General features: G+C 31.8%; 1 protein-coding gene across 2 annotated transcripts in view; it reads right to left on the bottom strand.

The window, feature by feature from the left end:
* LOC129946223 (tetraspanin-18) overlaps positions 1 to 14317 on the bottom strand; it is a 47529-nt gene extending 33212 nt beyond the window's left edge. Inside the window, exon 1 of one of the 2 annotated variants that reach the window (XM_056056339.1) lies at positions 13544 to 14317. The gene's annotated coding sequence lies outside the window, so the exon portion shown is untranslated. The remainder of the gene's footprint in view (positions 1 to 13543) is intronic. The other variant, XM_056056338.1, reaches the window with a different exon arrangement.
* Positions 14318 to 15933: the final 1616 nt, after the last annotated feature.

Here is a 15933-nt window from a genome sequence, read left to right as displayed (position 1 = left end):
ATACTCTAGTTTCGGACGGATAAAAGCATTGTAAATTACAGCCAGATCAGAAGCGCTAAAAACGCAGAGAAAATTTAAATACTTAGCAGCATTTTTGGCGAGTTCAAATATGTTATCACATCACATGATATGGTTTGTGTAGCACATACCTAGAACTGAAAGTTGATATGTCTCTTCTTTGCAAGTTTCCAATATGGTAGTGGCATTGGGAAAGGATTTTGCTTTTGCGAGGTAGACAGCATTGAGTTTTCGAAACATTAAATTCTACACGGTTGATGTGAAGATTAGAATTTAAAGATTTTATCAAACGCTGCAGTTGGTAGTTCACATCATAAGGACAAGAATGAGAACCTTATATAATAAGCTGAGAGTACTGTCATCAGCAGAATAATTAAGTAAGTTAGAAGTTTCAGACGAAAGATCATTAATAAAAATAAGGAAGATTGTTGGAGACAGAGCAGAACCCTGCAGCACATCAGCGTTTATTTTGCGGATTTTTGATTTTGAACCCGACCAATACTACTTGAATTCAACTGTCGGAAAGGTAATTTATAAGCGAAGAAAGAAGAGATTAATTAATACCAAATGCACTCATTTTCGATAAGAGAGCTTGATACCCAAGGCCGTCGAGATGAATTGCGGCCCTGAGACGAAAAAATCTCGGGCCTAACTTCAGAAACAAAAAAAAGAAAAGAAACATTATAAAAACAGAAACCGAAATAAATATTTGTCTTTTGTTTTATGTGGCCGGGCCCCTTATTTGGACTTTAAAAATTTTAAAAATAAAATAAACTTGAAATTAACGTTAAATGAAATAAAAAAAGCGAAACAATTTATTATAACTTTCTTGCAATAGTTCAGAGTTACGACAATCATAATCAGGGGCCCAGATCGGCAAGCTTGTGTCTGATAGATTTTTAGATAGCATGCAAATAGGGGCCCGTAGGCGAAAGAATGAATGATTTTAAATTTTCGGGCTTCTAAAAATAAGTGGTAATAGGTATGTTGATGATGAATATAGAAAAATGGGGTGGTGCAACAGTCCGTTGTGAACCAGGGCCTAGTGACTTACAACTCTAAACCATTCCTGTGTGCGAGTACTGTTGTCAGGGACCTACAATTTAAGGCCGAATCCGAACGGCTAGTTTGAGAAAGCACTTTTTCATGACAAGAATTACTCTTGAAGGATTTGTCAATTCCTCGCAAGAGGCAGTACCCGCGAAAATTATTTTTTTTTAAATTAAGCTGGCACAGGCAGGGATTGAACCCAAGACCCCTTGCATGACAGTCCAACGCACTAACCATCATGCCACGGGTACTGATGATGAATATAGAGTATATTGAAAAGAAACACTTTCCGCATTGCTTTTAATTTTTCGGGCCCCTAGAAAACTCCAAGCCCGTGGGGTTACCCTCCCTTCCCTCCTCTCATCGGGGCTGTTGATGCCAAACTCTATGAAATGCTTTTGAAATACTAAGTGAAATAATCTCACTTTCGCCAAAAAACTGAAAAGATTTGTTCCAATAGTCGGTGAGATAAACCATGAGATTAGCAGTGTACATTTTGTAACTATAAAGCCATACTGGCTGTCATTAAGAAGCTCTAGTGCTTCAAGACATGTCTTAGGCTTAGAATTGATCAGCGCTTCCATGACTTGCAAAGAAGGAAAGGAAGTACAATTGGACGATAGTAAGAGATAGAGGAGGATTCGCCTTTTTGAAGAACATACTGGACTAGGTCTGGCTACGAGATCCTACGATATTCTTGCTACCCTCATCTCGGTCTTATCAAAATCGATAAATTTCAGTCTCGTTTCGGTATCGGTTTCTGGTTTAACTAAGTCTAGCTTTGGTCTTGCAAATTCTAAAATCTAATTAGTAAAGTCTACTACTCTACTACCCAGATCTCTATTTTGCTTATATGTGAACTCCATCGGTTATTTAAATAATAAGACTTCCACTAGAAATCGAAAGTCAAATAAAAAATCAGTGGATGGTTTAATTTTGTATCAAAAAGACCACAATTTCCTCCAACAAAAAACGTTTCTATGTTAATTAATTCGTAATTATAATTTAAGGAACGGGTAGTAGGTACTAGCTAGGCGTCTTAAGGTACAGATATCATCACAAAATTTACATCAGACAAATTTACATGATATGAATTTAAATGTGATCATATACTCTATGGTGTTTGTTTAGATTTTGATGATTGAATTATAAATATCAATAAGTTTTTAAATATTTTGAAAGATTTAAAATATAAAAAAATACTCACATTCAATTTCTATATTTTCATAACAATTAATTCGATACACCAAATTTTTTGACCCGAGCGTGATGCTTGATAATTGATACTTGGTCTCTTCAACCACTAGAAATACACACTGCTATTAAAAAAGTAAAATTGTTGAAATCTTTACGTATTTGAGAACTCTTCAAAAATGATTAAAAAAAATCTATCTCTCCCTATTTCAAAATGAGTTTGGCGTTGAACCGAACTATCAGTGGAATCTAATTTTGTTTCAATGTCCTGAGGCTATACTTTGCCATTAGTTAGATAGTTATTATTTGATAAAAAGTAAATAGAAAAAAGCTTTCAGGCTCATGTCTAACATGCATGTCTCAATACAATTTTTTAATAATCAGTTTCATTTCACACGTTGTTTTTTATTATGTTTCATAAATTTGCTATCATTATCTTTTATAAAATAAATTTGTACAAACCAGTATATCAGTAAATAAAATTCCATCCAATTCTGATGAAGAACCATTATTGGAACAAGTTTAATATATCTGTTTGTCAACTATTAATAAAAATTCCCAAAATTCTTTCAATTATTAATTTTTTCTCTCAAAAAAAGAAATGTATTTAAATAATCATAAAATTGATTTACCTATTTTATAGCTGAATTAAAAACATCGCAAAATATCGTTTAATAATGTATATTTAGTGACGAAAAAAACTAGAAAACAAAATTATCAGGTTCTGCAGCTGGACTGTTATTTTTGCGACTAAGTCATAAAATAAAACTCGCAAATTTGCAAACTTGAATAATTTTCTGCAACCGGTAAGTAGATACTAGGTAGAGGGTACATAGGCATAAACAAAGCCAACGCTTAAGCTTTAATTCCATCAAGAGTTACGATTACGAAACTTGAATTAAAATACAAAATAACAAAAACAAATTAAATAAAAATAAACTCTGCTGCAGATTTATTCCATCGCACAACAATTTTATTTTTTTAAACTCTGCAATTTTTGTTTTATTTGCAGATCTTGTTAGCCTTGTCAAATGTCATGTCAGTATATCAGTTTAGGAATTCCGACTTAAATAATAACCCCCTCTATTACATTGATGATGGTGGACTCATGGTCTAAAGAGTACGAGTGTAAACGTATATATATTTGTATATTAATTAATCGAAAACTGGATCAGAATAAATTAAATTGCCAATGGTTTAGGCCAAATTAAGTGGTCTGGTCTAGTTGAACATTTAATGTAATTTGTTTGATTTAAGTTTCCGAATTAGTATGGAAAACTATGTGGTAATTATTTTTCTAAGGTATAAAGTAATAGAAATCTTTATTTTTGTTTATATATGGAGACAAATTTAAGATGTTTCCTTAATTGGATTCAATTAGAAGATAAGAAAAGATGTTGCTAACACCACTGACCTTATTGTATAAAGAAAAGAAAACTCTTCAATTTTAGAACAAGTAGATATTGCCTTCGTTTTGGAGTGCGTATGCTTCCCTCTGGTATCAACTCCATAGTAACCAGTAAATATATTAGCTTACCTTCTGCTAACAAGGGTATACACTATACATACATATATACTGCCATCGATACTATAAGTTTAACTCCAGTTGACGCTCGTACATCAAGGAAATAAACAATAAGTAAAATAACCGGAGGTTCGTACATTTTCTACCATCTTTTGGTTACAGTCAAAATTATAAAAAGAGATTTAAAAGTTTATTGAACTCATCAAAAATTAGGTTGGGAACTCTAAGCTCGTGAGGATTGCAGGATTCATATATTTTATAAAATCAAAGGTACAATCAAGCATTTCATGTTTTTAGGAGTATTAAACATGAATTTCTCCAAAATGTTTTCTTAGGCTAGAGGCGTTTATCGCCATGATTCAATTTCAAGGAAATTAAGAAATTACATACATATGCATGTAAGTGCCAAAAGGATATAAGTCACAATATTCTTAAATAATGGAAAAAACTTAAATTTTGAGTTTTAACAGACTTAGAAGTCACCGGGTAAAACACAAACGTTTAGTTTAAGTAAATGTACTTAATTGCTTACAAATCGAAGGAACTTCCTTGTATACTCGTATGAAAATATTCGAAGCAATTAAGAAGAAAGTTATAAGCATGGAAATTAAATTCTAACTATTTGCTTAGTTGCTGTTTTTACGATTTTTGAAGCCCAACACCGTTACACCGTTGCTGTCGACTTTAATTTGGAGTAATACATAATACTTAATTAGAGCTTCTTAACATTGTTAACTTAAGGTTTATATGCATTTCTTGAGAAAAGTGGAAAATCTATCTATTTTGTTTTTTTTTTTTTTTTTTGAAAAGTGCGTAAGTAAACAGGTTAGAGGTTAAATTATATTATTTTTTTATTTAAACTTGACTATTTAAAAAAAAATAAGTTTATGAAAAAATATGTTTTTTTTTTAATTTTCTGGGTGTTGTTGGGTGTATTAAAATAAGAAGAGGATCACTAGCTATTTCTGACAAAAATAGGATTTGCTATTTCGCCAAATTTTCAAAATCAATCAATATTATGCTCAGAAATATTTAAGATAATCACGAAAAACTAGTTTGTATCAAAATTAAACAAATTGTTAACTGTCGGCTGAACATTAAACTTTCAAAAAATTGCTACTGCTTTTTAAAAAATTTATATGAATAATATTTAAACTTACAAATTATATTATTTTGACTTTTTAAAAACTACAATATAGATTAAAAAAAATAATAATAATCAAAAATAAAAACTGTATAGTCAACATCAACATTAAGTTTATATATATTTTAAAAATATGTGTACAAAATTTAAATATGTGAGTTACATATTGAGGTTCTGTTATTTTCGGTCATAAATATTCTGAACGAAGATTTTATGGGCAGTGAAACATGTTACAGAAGAAAGTTATTACTTTCAAATCATTTTCTGAAGCTTTAACAATTAATAGGTAGCTGGTTAAGTCCTTAGCATATACAATTTGAAGCCTTACATAGGAAGTTATTTTAATATGTCCGGTTTGTGGAATTAAATTTGTTTACATTTTTGCACTTTTCAAGGTCCCTATAGTTTGAATAAAGTGTTAAGAGAGTTTTCTGTGTTAGCGTGTGTAACTACGTTTACACGTCTGGTCCGTATTAAGTTTGCGTTTTTTTACTGTAACAATTTTAAAAAAGATGAAAAATTGTGTATCAATCAAAAAAAAACAGAGGAAAAATATTTGTCAACCCGAATACTCTGCGAACAAAAAATATTATATTACCTAAAATATCATTTAGTGCATCAAAGAATAACGTTCTTGACATTATAAATATCGAAATTACAGGTTTTTATAAAAAATAAATAAATACAAAATGACTACTAAAAGTTCTTAAAAATTTAATTGATCCACTTGGCAAGATTTCAAGAAATAAATGAAGGTATTGACTTCAAAATTATTTTATTGTATGCAAATTTTTTCCGCAAAATTTTAAAAGATTTAGTAAAATGTTTAGCAATTTACTAAGCTGAAAAGATGATTTACCTAATTTTAAATAATTTTAACACTTTACTATCTCTAAACAATTTACTAAACTTTAAATCACGGAATGGCTTCTTTGAGTTTTAGAAATTTGCTTAATCCATATGACTTCTGTAAATTTATTCTTATAAGAGCAGTGAAGGAAATGGTCTAGTTGGGAATTCTAATTAATAGGTCCGTTTAAGCATATTCTTACGAATTGTACATTTTTAGAGATGTTTGGGTGATCCTTTTTGAATAAAAGGCAATTAGCAATTTACTAGTTAGCAAAACGAAGAGAAAGATTTACAACTTTGGACTCCTTTGCTAAATTGCTAAAGATTTAGCAAATTGCTTGCAAGTAAATTATTAAACTCTTAACAATAGGTTCTTTAAGTTTTTAAAATAAGACGATTTTCTTGCAAAAATGCAATCGGGAGGTTCTTTTTTAAAAAGAAATAATTTTTTTTTCAAAAATGCTACTTAACCAGGAAAGGTATTAAGATCAAACTTATTTTATCAAATGCAATATATTGTTCTTAACTTATAGTTAATTATTTTTACAAATCCAACTGACAACTTTTTTGTATTACAAAAAACCAAAGCCAACAAAATCAGATAAGACACGGTTTTCGACTAAAGTATTATGACAACAAAGAAAGATATTAAAAACTGTTGTAAATTAACAAACCACAACTTTACACAAATTAGTTTAAGCTCTTGACAAAAGCTTTAACTTCAAACTACTTTAACATTAATTCAGTTAAAAAAAATAAACGTTAGAAACCAACTAAACCAAAGAATCACAACAGAATAATGTATTCTTTTGAAGTTAAACACTTGTAGTAAATTTATTTAATATATTCATATAAAAGTTATTTGCACTCGCGTATTCATTATATTGTAAGCAGAAAACCTGATTAATAAATCCAGTTATGTAGACCTACAAGATACTTAATTGATTTGATACTTGTTTCGGTGTCGGCTATTAATCGACAACAGCAATTCTATCTTCTACAAAACCCTAGCCCTGCTGGTTCGTTTTATTTATATTTGTTTTTAAAAATATAACTTTTAACGTCCTTAAAATAATTTAAACTTTCATAGTTTCTCTAGAAGCAAATGTGCTAAAAGCTGCTAGATAAAGGCTGAAATTTGATAATTTAGGTGCTCATCTAACAATTTATAGCTTTTATGACAAACAACGCTAGACTAGCTTCACCTTCAACAGACTAATGTATGTTAATAGGCAATAGAAAAATTTAATCAATAATTCATACTTATTTAACTCATCAATAATGACAACATTTTCAGCCTCACTTAAAGCCTATCAATTTATGCACTGCTTATATAAGATCTTATCATAAACATTGACATTTTCAACCCATCATAGTCCTACATGTTTATTTATAGATTCGATTTAGTCACCTGGCTAAAATTCAATTAAACTTACTTTGAAAAAATAAATAAATACTAGCTAACCTTGAAAGTTAAAGAACAAAAAACGTGCAATTAATATTAGCTTCTTATCTAATGAAAACAATACGAGAACGCGAAGCAATTTCAATACATCAAATTCGCCAATATTGTTATAATTTTTTTTATTTTCCACCACCTGGAAAATTTGTTATTAAAGCAAGTGTACAAATTATTTACTTTTCATATGGTTTATCATACTTTACAATCTACATAAATTTTGCATGTACAAATTTTGCAACTTAAATATTTAAATGTCATGCTTGACAATAGAAAAATCCATCAGCAATAACTAGCTTCCACATTTACATGTTTTTTCTTTTCAAATCAAATATTCAATTCACGTGATTTTTCTAATGGGTTATTTTCTCCAAACATTAATTCGACTCGAAATGGAAAGGGCCATAAATAGTGATGCTTTTAAAAAAAAGTATTTGTCACGCAATTATTTAGCGCCAATAAAAAATGGCAACAATAACAAATTGCCACCTATAATTAAAAAATGATGAACTTCAAGTTAAAAAAACAAATTCAAATTATAATTGTGCAAAAATTATACATACTAATCATAATATTATGTCTTTGAATGTTAATGTGGGATGTTAGGTTCATTAAATTCATTATTTTCCATTTTAAGCGAAAACCAAAGTTGAATGTCACCTTAATTTGCCAAAATATTATAAATTATTAAATTTTATATCGACAAACAAAAATATATGCATTAAATTAATGCAATTTTACAAAACATATGTGAAATATTTCGTTCAAGGATTTTGTATGGTGATCTATTTGGTAAAATATATTGATATTATTTAAAAAACAAAAGTGATCAATTACGATCATCTTTCTTTTCCAAAAGATATACATAAATAGTTTAATTGATGAAGATAAGTAATATTTCAGAGATCTTACAATATTATTAGTATTTAGAGAGATTCCTTACTTGGGATTCAAAATCAAACTTATTGTTATATGATACAGGATAGCCCAGGTCTCTTGAATAGGTCTATTTCATAAGACTTGCTTTCAAATAACATGTTTTTTTTTAGTGAAAAAGATAAGTTTTAATTGCAGGCTTTACATTTTTTTACACAAATGCAATTTTTTTTATCAGATATATTTATTGTAATGCAGTCAACGCTGGTGTCATTGTCTGAATTTATACCGGTGCTTAGGTAGACAAAGTCCTTAACTACCTCAAAGTTATAGCTGTCCATGGTGACGTCTTTGTCGTTATTCAATGTCCTTTATTGATGACAGCATATCAATGGTAATTTTGTAGGTATTATCTTTTTGGCAACGCTGGTTTTAACAGCTGACGCACGTTTCGTGTTTTGTTTCACTGTCAAACATCTTCAGTTTGGTCTGAAATGTAACCATGAATCGTTTTACAAACGAACAACGCTTGCAAATTATTGAATTTTATTTTCAAAATACGTGCGAGCTTCTTCCATTTTATAGTCGGTTTAATCGAACCCACTGAAGCTGCTATTCGGGCTATTGTGAATAAATTTTGCTCCAAATTTACATTGTTGGACATTAAACCACCAACACGCTTACGTAGATTGCGAACTGCAGCTGTATCGGCAAGTCTTAATGATGACCATCAATTATCGATTCGTCGCCGTTCGCAATTGAGCCTATGTTACTCAACAACGTGGAAAATTTTGCGGAAGGATTTAGGTGTGATACCTTTCAAAATACAGCTGGTGCAAGAATTGAAGCCCAACGACCTTCTGCAACGTAAAATTTTCGGTGAATGGGCTCTTGGAAAGTAGTGTTCAGCGACGAAAATCATTTTTGGCTCAATGGTTACGTAAATAACCAGAATTTTCGATTTTGGAGTGAATATCAGCCAGAGCTACCAATGCATCCAAAAATAGTCACAGTTTAATGCAGTTTACGGGCTAGTGGCATCATTTGAATGCGCTATGGATGTGAAGCGCTACCGTGAGAGAATATCCAACTATTGTTTGCCTAATATTCAAGAGCTTGACTTGCATGATATGTGGTTTCAACAAGACGGTGCCACACGCCAAGCACGAGCAACAATGGGCTTATTTAGAGGCGAGGTCGTGAACATTTTATTTCACGTTCGGGACCGGTCAATTGACCGCCTAATAGTGCGATTGAACACCTTTAGACTAATTTTTGTTGGGCTGTGTTAAAACTTATGTCTTTAGTCTATACATTCAAGCCCGCTTTAATTGACGCATTGGAAGACAACATTGAAGCATTTATTCGGGAAATACCGGCCGAAATGTTGGAAAACAAGAAAGAGTATGCCAAAATTGGACTAAGCGGAAGGACGGATTTGAGGCGCAGTCAAGGTCCACATTTGTATGAAATAATCTTTAAACATTAAGTTATATGGACCGTACTATCGATTCCAATAAAGATTTAATTTTTCTAGATTGTGTTTTTTTTTTTTTGAAAAACTTTCCTATAGCTTTTAAAAATCGCCCTTTACTTGTTCTTGCCTTCATTGACCACTTAGCATATTTTCTCCGCTCATGACCGCTCTACTGTCATCACATTACGCTTTGATCTTTCAATTAAGTCAATTTCATCTGCGTATCCGAGTAATAGTATGGACCTTTGGAGTTTTGCACAATTCTCTCCAGAACGATGTTAAAGAAGTCGTCTTACAGTGTATCGCCTTGTTTAAATCCTTTTTTAACATCAAACACATCGGTGAGATCTTTTAAAACCTAAAGCAGGGTGCATTCTCCATCGTTATTAGAGTTAACAAAAGGAGTGTCATTGACAACGAGCGTGAGAACCGAAGAAGAGGAAGAATTAATCATGTTTTTTACAAATGACCAAAAATGTTTACTGCCTTTGGGACATTGCAGTATTTTTTGCCATAACTTTTGGTCATGTAAAAACTTGGTCCGTCGAATATTGGCGTTGCAGGCCTTCCTGGCTTGTTTGAACTTTTCCCGGCTTTTTTCAGTACGGTTGGCTTTATAGCAACGGAAACTAACCTCTTTGGCCCTAATAACCTCTTTACTGTCACTATCGAGGAAGCAAAGTGGCCAGTTAAAGATCCTGAAGTAATTATTGAGACCGTCCCAGTTGGCTTTCTCGTATTGCCAAACGGTCCTCTTAGGAGCTCTTTCTTTAACTGAACAGTTTTGACACGAGAAATTTGCTGATATAACACAATGGTCAGATGTGCCTAGAGGAGATAGAACACTAACAGTGTATCAGGGTCAGAGGAAGAAACAAGTCAAGAGTGTTTTCTGCACCATCAACGTTCGATATTCGGGTGGGCTCGTTGACTAGCTGAGTTAGGTGGTATAACTCAGCGAAGATTCATAAAGCCATGAAGAATTGTGTACATTGAAATCGCCCGTAACAACGATTTCAGTGCGAGGATATAACGAAACAATTCTTTGGATGGAATCAGACAAAGCATCAAATTCACGAGAAGTTGATACTCTGTCTAAATTTGGGGTTCGATAAAGGAAGCAGTAGTGAATGATTTGCTTATTTACGGAGAATTTAAACCACATATAATTAAAAAAGGAATTGGTGCAAGGACCATATTGTGGTAGGAGCTGATAAGCAACATCATTCCTAATGTATATGGCGAGGCCATGGTGGGAAAAGAATAAAGACACCAAGCTATACCATGAATACAAAATTCAGCAGGGTATGTTTTCTACCGACCAAATTTTGCAGATGAGTTGAGTCGAGTCCTCACCTGCTGCTTCGAATAATTCGGCAGTGATGCCGTCAGCTCCAGCAGCGTTTCTGGACTTCAGATTTGATATTGCTATTTTCTCTTCATCGAGGTCGGGAAGACGGAATTCTTAATTTGTGTCGCCTAGGTTGAATAGTTCTATATCCCTTAAAGCGGAATTGTCGTTGCGTTATATAATTTTTAGAAGTGCTACAGTGGACGTCCAGTATAACGAATGATATAATGTTCGAGGTCATTCTCTATATCGAGAGCGTTCGTTATATCGATCGACTTTTCCATTCAAAAAAATTTAAGTAAGTGGTTGATTTATTAATTTTATTAATAATTTTGGCACACGGAATTTTATTGAAATTTCCTTAAGTGAAACGCCTTTGTTGCACTCATCAATAATTTTGACTTTTTCCTTTAATGAAAGCCGAGTACGTTGAGATTTTGTATTCATTTTAATATTTTGTACATAAAACTAAATCTACAAAATTATTACGGAGCGTTTCAACCAGACGAGACTTTAAACAACAAAAACACTATTTAACTGCTAACATTATCTTGCCGTCGTGTCATTGAAGATGTGTGTGTAAGACCGTACATAAAATCCAAAACTGCATAGCGATAGACAAACCCAAAAATAAGAATTCTAACAAAAATGTTTTAGTAGGCGATGCGAAGACTAAACGAAAAACAGAAAGCTTGTTATAGTTTTGAACCTTTGGCGCACACACATACATATGTACGAGAATAAACTTATGTGTTGACATAAAAATATATGCACAGATCACAATGGCAAGAAAAAAATCATTTTAAGGCAATATAATATACGCGTTCGTTATATCGGATAGCAAATTTTTATCATCGTTCGTTATTTAGATATGTTAATGTTAATTTCAAAAGCGTTCGTTATATCGCAAATTCGCTATATCGGGCATTCGTTATATTGGACGTCCACTGTATTTCCATATTTTCAATAAGATAAAATAAGATTGCAAAGGATATATGATGTTATTTTTTTTTAAGTATTAAAATATGAATACAAAAAGTGAAAAAAAAAATTAAAAAATTCTTGGCGCAATTATCCGTTAAAACCATGAGATTATATAATGTTTAACCATTTCTGTGTGATAACAATGATATAGGATAGAGGTTATCAAAGTTGATAAACGTTAACGGCAAATTTAAGGAAAACGAGACAATTGCTTTTAAAGGTTGTACCATCGAAGAAAATCTGTTTGGACACGATAATAGAAGGAACGTAGATCTTACCCTACTGGTTTTTAGCTAACTTTTCGATAGTCTGGTAAAATGAAATGATGATGATAAAATTAGCAAAATATTGTAAATAATTTTAAGAAAACAAAAAAAAGTTTGGAATTTAGATTGATGATGAGTATTTATGTAAACAATAAACTTATTGATCTCGGGGAAAATTTTTCATTGTTCCGATATACTTCTAAAATAATGATGAGCTAATTTTTTGTTGCGCCCATTTAAGTACATTTTGTATGACACATTTTTCTTATATGAATTATTCCAATTGTTTAGATCTCGTTTATTTAAATAAATTTTCAAAAAATATAGCAAAGTCAACATAGGTACAAATGGAATTGTCAAACAGATCAGAAAAGTAAAAGTTTTAAGACATAAATACAAATTGAAAAAAAAACGTTTTAAATATTTTACAATAAGAAAAGTGGTCTAATTGAACAAATTTTATTCTATGTTCTGTCCTGCACTACGGGTTCTTTTTCATCTAAATTGTCATTAGACTTAAATGTGCAATGGAGAGAATAAACCTCCAGAATTTTCTGCAATCTTTGTTAAATAGGTAGAATTCCTTTACAAAATTTAGTTAACAACCTTAGGCAAATTTATTGAAAAAGAATTTTGTAAATCATCCATAGCTAAATGGATTTTCAAGTTACAATGATAGTTGCACATAATACTACTTGCATATATTTATTTCCTTATTTACAAATGTAAACATATTCCAAAAGTTGTCTAAATCCCGGATAATAGGAATCAACTTGAAGTTGGACATCAATTGCAAAAGGTAAGGGATCAAGTAAACAATTTTTGTTGAGTGTCTTAAAAAAATTAAGCCATAGTGTATCTTACATCTACTTAGTCATATTCATTAAAATGTAACTTTATTAATTATAGGTACAAAATTACTTCTGACTCCGATGATCGAGTCATGTAGGTTGTTGTTCTTCTTTTTTATATTAACAGCTAGTTTTTATTCGACTTTCATCATCACCATCATTACTATAAAAACAGTGAATGACAAATGATTCTTTCAATTAAACACAACCCACAATAGTGACATAGGTACTTAGTACCTACCTACTTTATATATTTAGAAGAACATATAAACAGGGCAAACAATTCGTCTTCCTACAGATTTTTAATATGTAAAAATGTAATCATGACTTAATTTGTATTGTTTACACCAACTCAATTCACTTGTCATGCTCCCAGATAAATGGTTCTTCTTGGTAACAAACAACCAAATTAAAAAAGACCTAAATCAGATTTGTATTCATTAACCGCCTTCCAAAAACAAAACATGAATGCACTTTACTGTTATTTCTTACTTACCACTCTTGCTTTTGTTGTGAAAACGAAAAGGTAATAAGTTCACGATAAGTCTTTAAATATTCAAAACGAACTCTTCAAAAAAAATCCACAGAATCCACAATAGGGTCAAAACTGTTTACAGCATTCCACACTCTGTCCTATTTTCCGGATACTTTCTACGAACTTGCAATTAATTTTCCCAACGATGACACTCTTGATGGAAAAACAAGAAGCACATCAAACTTGTCTATTTTATAGGAAAAACGTTCAACTTAACAGGGCCGCACTGTAGATTAAGTTGGTAGGTAGGTATAGAAGAAAACAACTTGCAACAAACCGGACGACCGCGCCGAGAAAGAACGTGTTCGTATGTTTGTGTTTTAGGACGAGACGTTAGGATGATTCTAATCAAAGACACGACTTGAGGGAATTTAATATAAATTTCACTTTGCGAAATTTTCTCACGTGCTCAGGTATAAAACACACCAATGTTTGTTTCTTGCCTCCCGATGGTTCCGGCTTAAAAATGACTTCCAAACAAGTTTGTTAAAAAACGAGAATTAAAACTGATAAAACTTTCTGCAAAAGCTCAAATTTAAGTTGTCAAAAATATACGAAAAACTCAAAATCAAAAAATTCAAAATATAATTTAACGTATAAAAATTATAAATAAAATTTGTTTTCAAAGTGTCTCGCTTCACGAACGTACTTATCGCTTCTACTTTACTCCAACAGCGGTGAAAGCAAAGTGACAAAACGAAAATGCAAATAGTGCAAAACACCACCAATCCACTCCACTCTAGTTGGGTCCAACACTCAACAGACACCACATGAATGGAGTCGTTTTGGTTATAAAGCCAAAAGAGAACTCAACTTTAATAGCTCCCCTTGAGTCCCAACGCAACAAAACGCCAAACCAAACCCAATGCCCTCAAGCTCCAAACCGAAACCACAATCATCATCAGTCAACTCACCAAACACCAAATAACCCTTCTCAACTTCATTTGGCAAAGTGCTGGTAGTGAAAGTGAGAAGAAACCTAAACACAAGAAGAAGATTCACCTCAATGAGCATCATCGCATTATCAGATCGGAGAGGGAGATGGATAATTATTTTTTAGCTGTTGGAGCAGATTATGGGGCTAGGGGCTAAGCTAAAGCTGGAGCTCATCATCATCATGGGATTAACGAGTAAATGAGTGTGAGATGATGAGTGAGTTTTTTGATGAGAGGGTATGATGTGGTGTGGTGTGGTGAGATGATGATATGAATATGCATTTTGCTGTCGTTGGTGTTGGACGTTGGTGCATGAAATGAACATCAAACCTCACCTCAATCACCACAATGAGTATTTTTAGCTTGGAGCACCGAGAGAGTAGGGAATGGTAGAGAAACAAACTCAACCAGCGTTGTTATATATAACCTGTTGAATGAAGTTTGTACGTTTGTAAAGCTTGAATAGAGTCCACACGGTTGTAAAAAAGAAGTCTTTATTTTCAAGAACAAAAAATTGTTTATTTAAATTAAAGCAGGGATAACATTTACGATTTTCGTTTAGTGCGAAGACGGTAGAGTGTTTCATTTTGTATAACTTACTTATTTTACGAAATGTTCTTTTAAATGTAGTTTTAACTTGTCCTTTAATTTCTAATTCATTTGCTTATGAATTTTTTCTAGTAATCAATTGATTATTATGCATTAAAAAGGAGCATGCCCAACTTTAACTATTTGAGGAAAATCAAACAAAAAAGATATTTTACAAATACCTATTTTAAAATGATATGAAACTAAAGAATTATTAGTACTTTGTTATTTGAAAAGAAGGAGGCCATGCATAAAATGCGATATTTATGGTTACTTTTGTATGATTTTGGCCTAAGTGCTAGATGTCTAAAAATTAGAAAAACCGCGATTGTAATTTTTTATCGTGAAGGAGATTTTTTTTTGTAATACCATCATTTCTAATGATATTAAGGCAAATAGTGGATGTTAACGTTCATAAAATATAGTTGTTCAAAAATTAGATAAAATACGTTTTTTTTACAAAAAAATCTACAAATTAAAACTGAAATAACAGAATAAGACAATTTGCCAGAAGGTATTCCATAACTGTGGAGTAAGAAGATTGGGCCAAAAGAAGAAGATGCCAAGTCTATATTAGGCGGGAGGGGTAGTTTAAAAAAAACAGTTGACATACAAAATCAAAGATTGGAAATCGGCAATACCACCATTATTGTGATATAACTTTTTTAAAAGCCAGAAATTCATTCATGCAGTAACTTTTTTTTTTTTGATGTTCAAATGGTAGACATGTGCATTCAAGAGGACACAAGCGTCCATAGGTTTTTTCTTAAAACCAACCTCTGTCTATCAACTCCTACTCTCACCTCCACGTGGTGAACATCGGGTGCC

This window comes from Eupeodes corollae, chromosome 2 (genome assembly GCF_945859685.1).
Source record: "Eupeodes corollae chromosome 2, idEupCoro1.1, whole genome shotgun sequence".
Classification (NCBI taxonomy): domain Eukaryota; kingdom Metazoa; phylum Arthropoda; class Insecta; order Diptera; family Syrphidae; genus Eupeodes; species Eupeodes corollae.
Note: the sequence above shows the minus strand (reverse complement) of the source record. Positions and strands in the feature narration are given on the sequence as shown.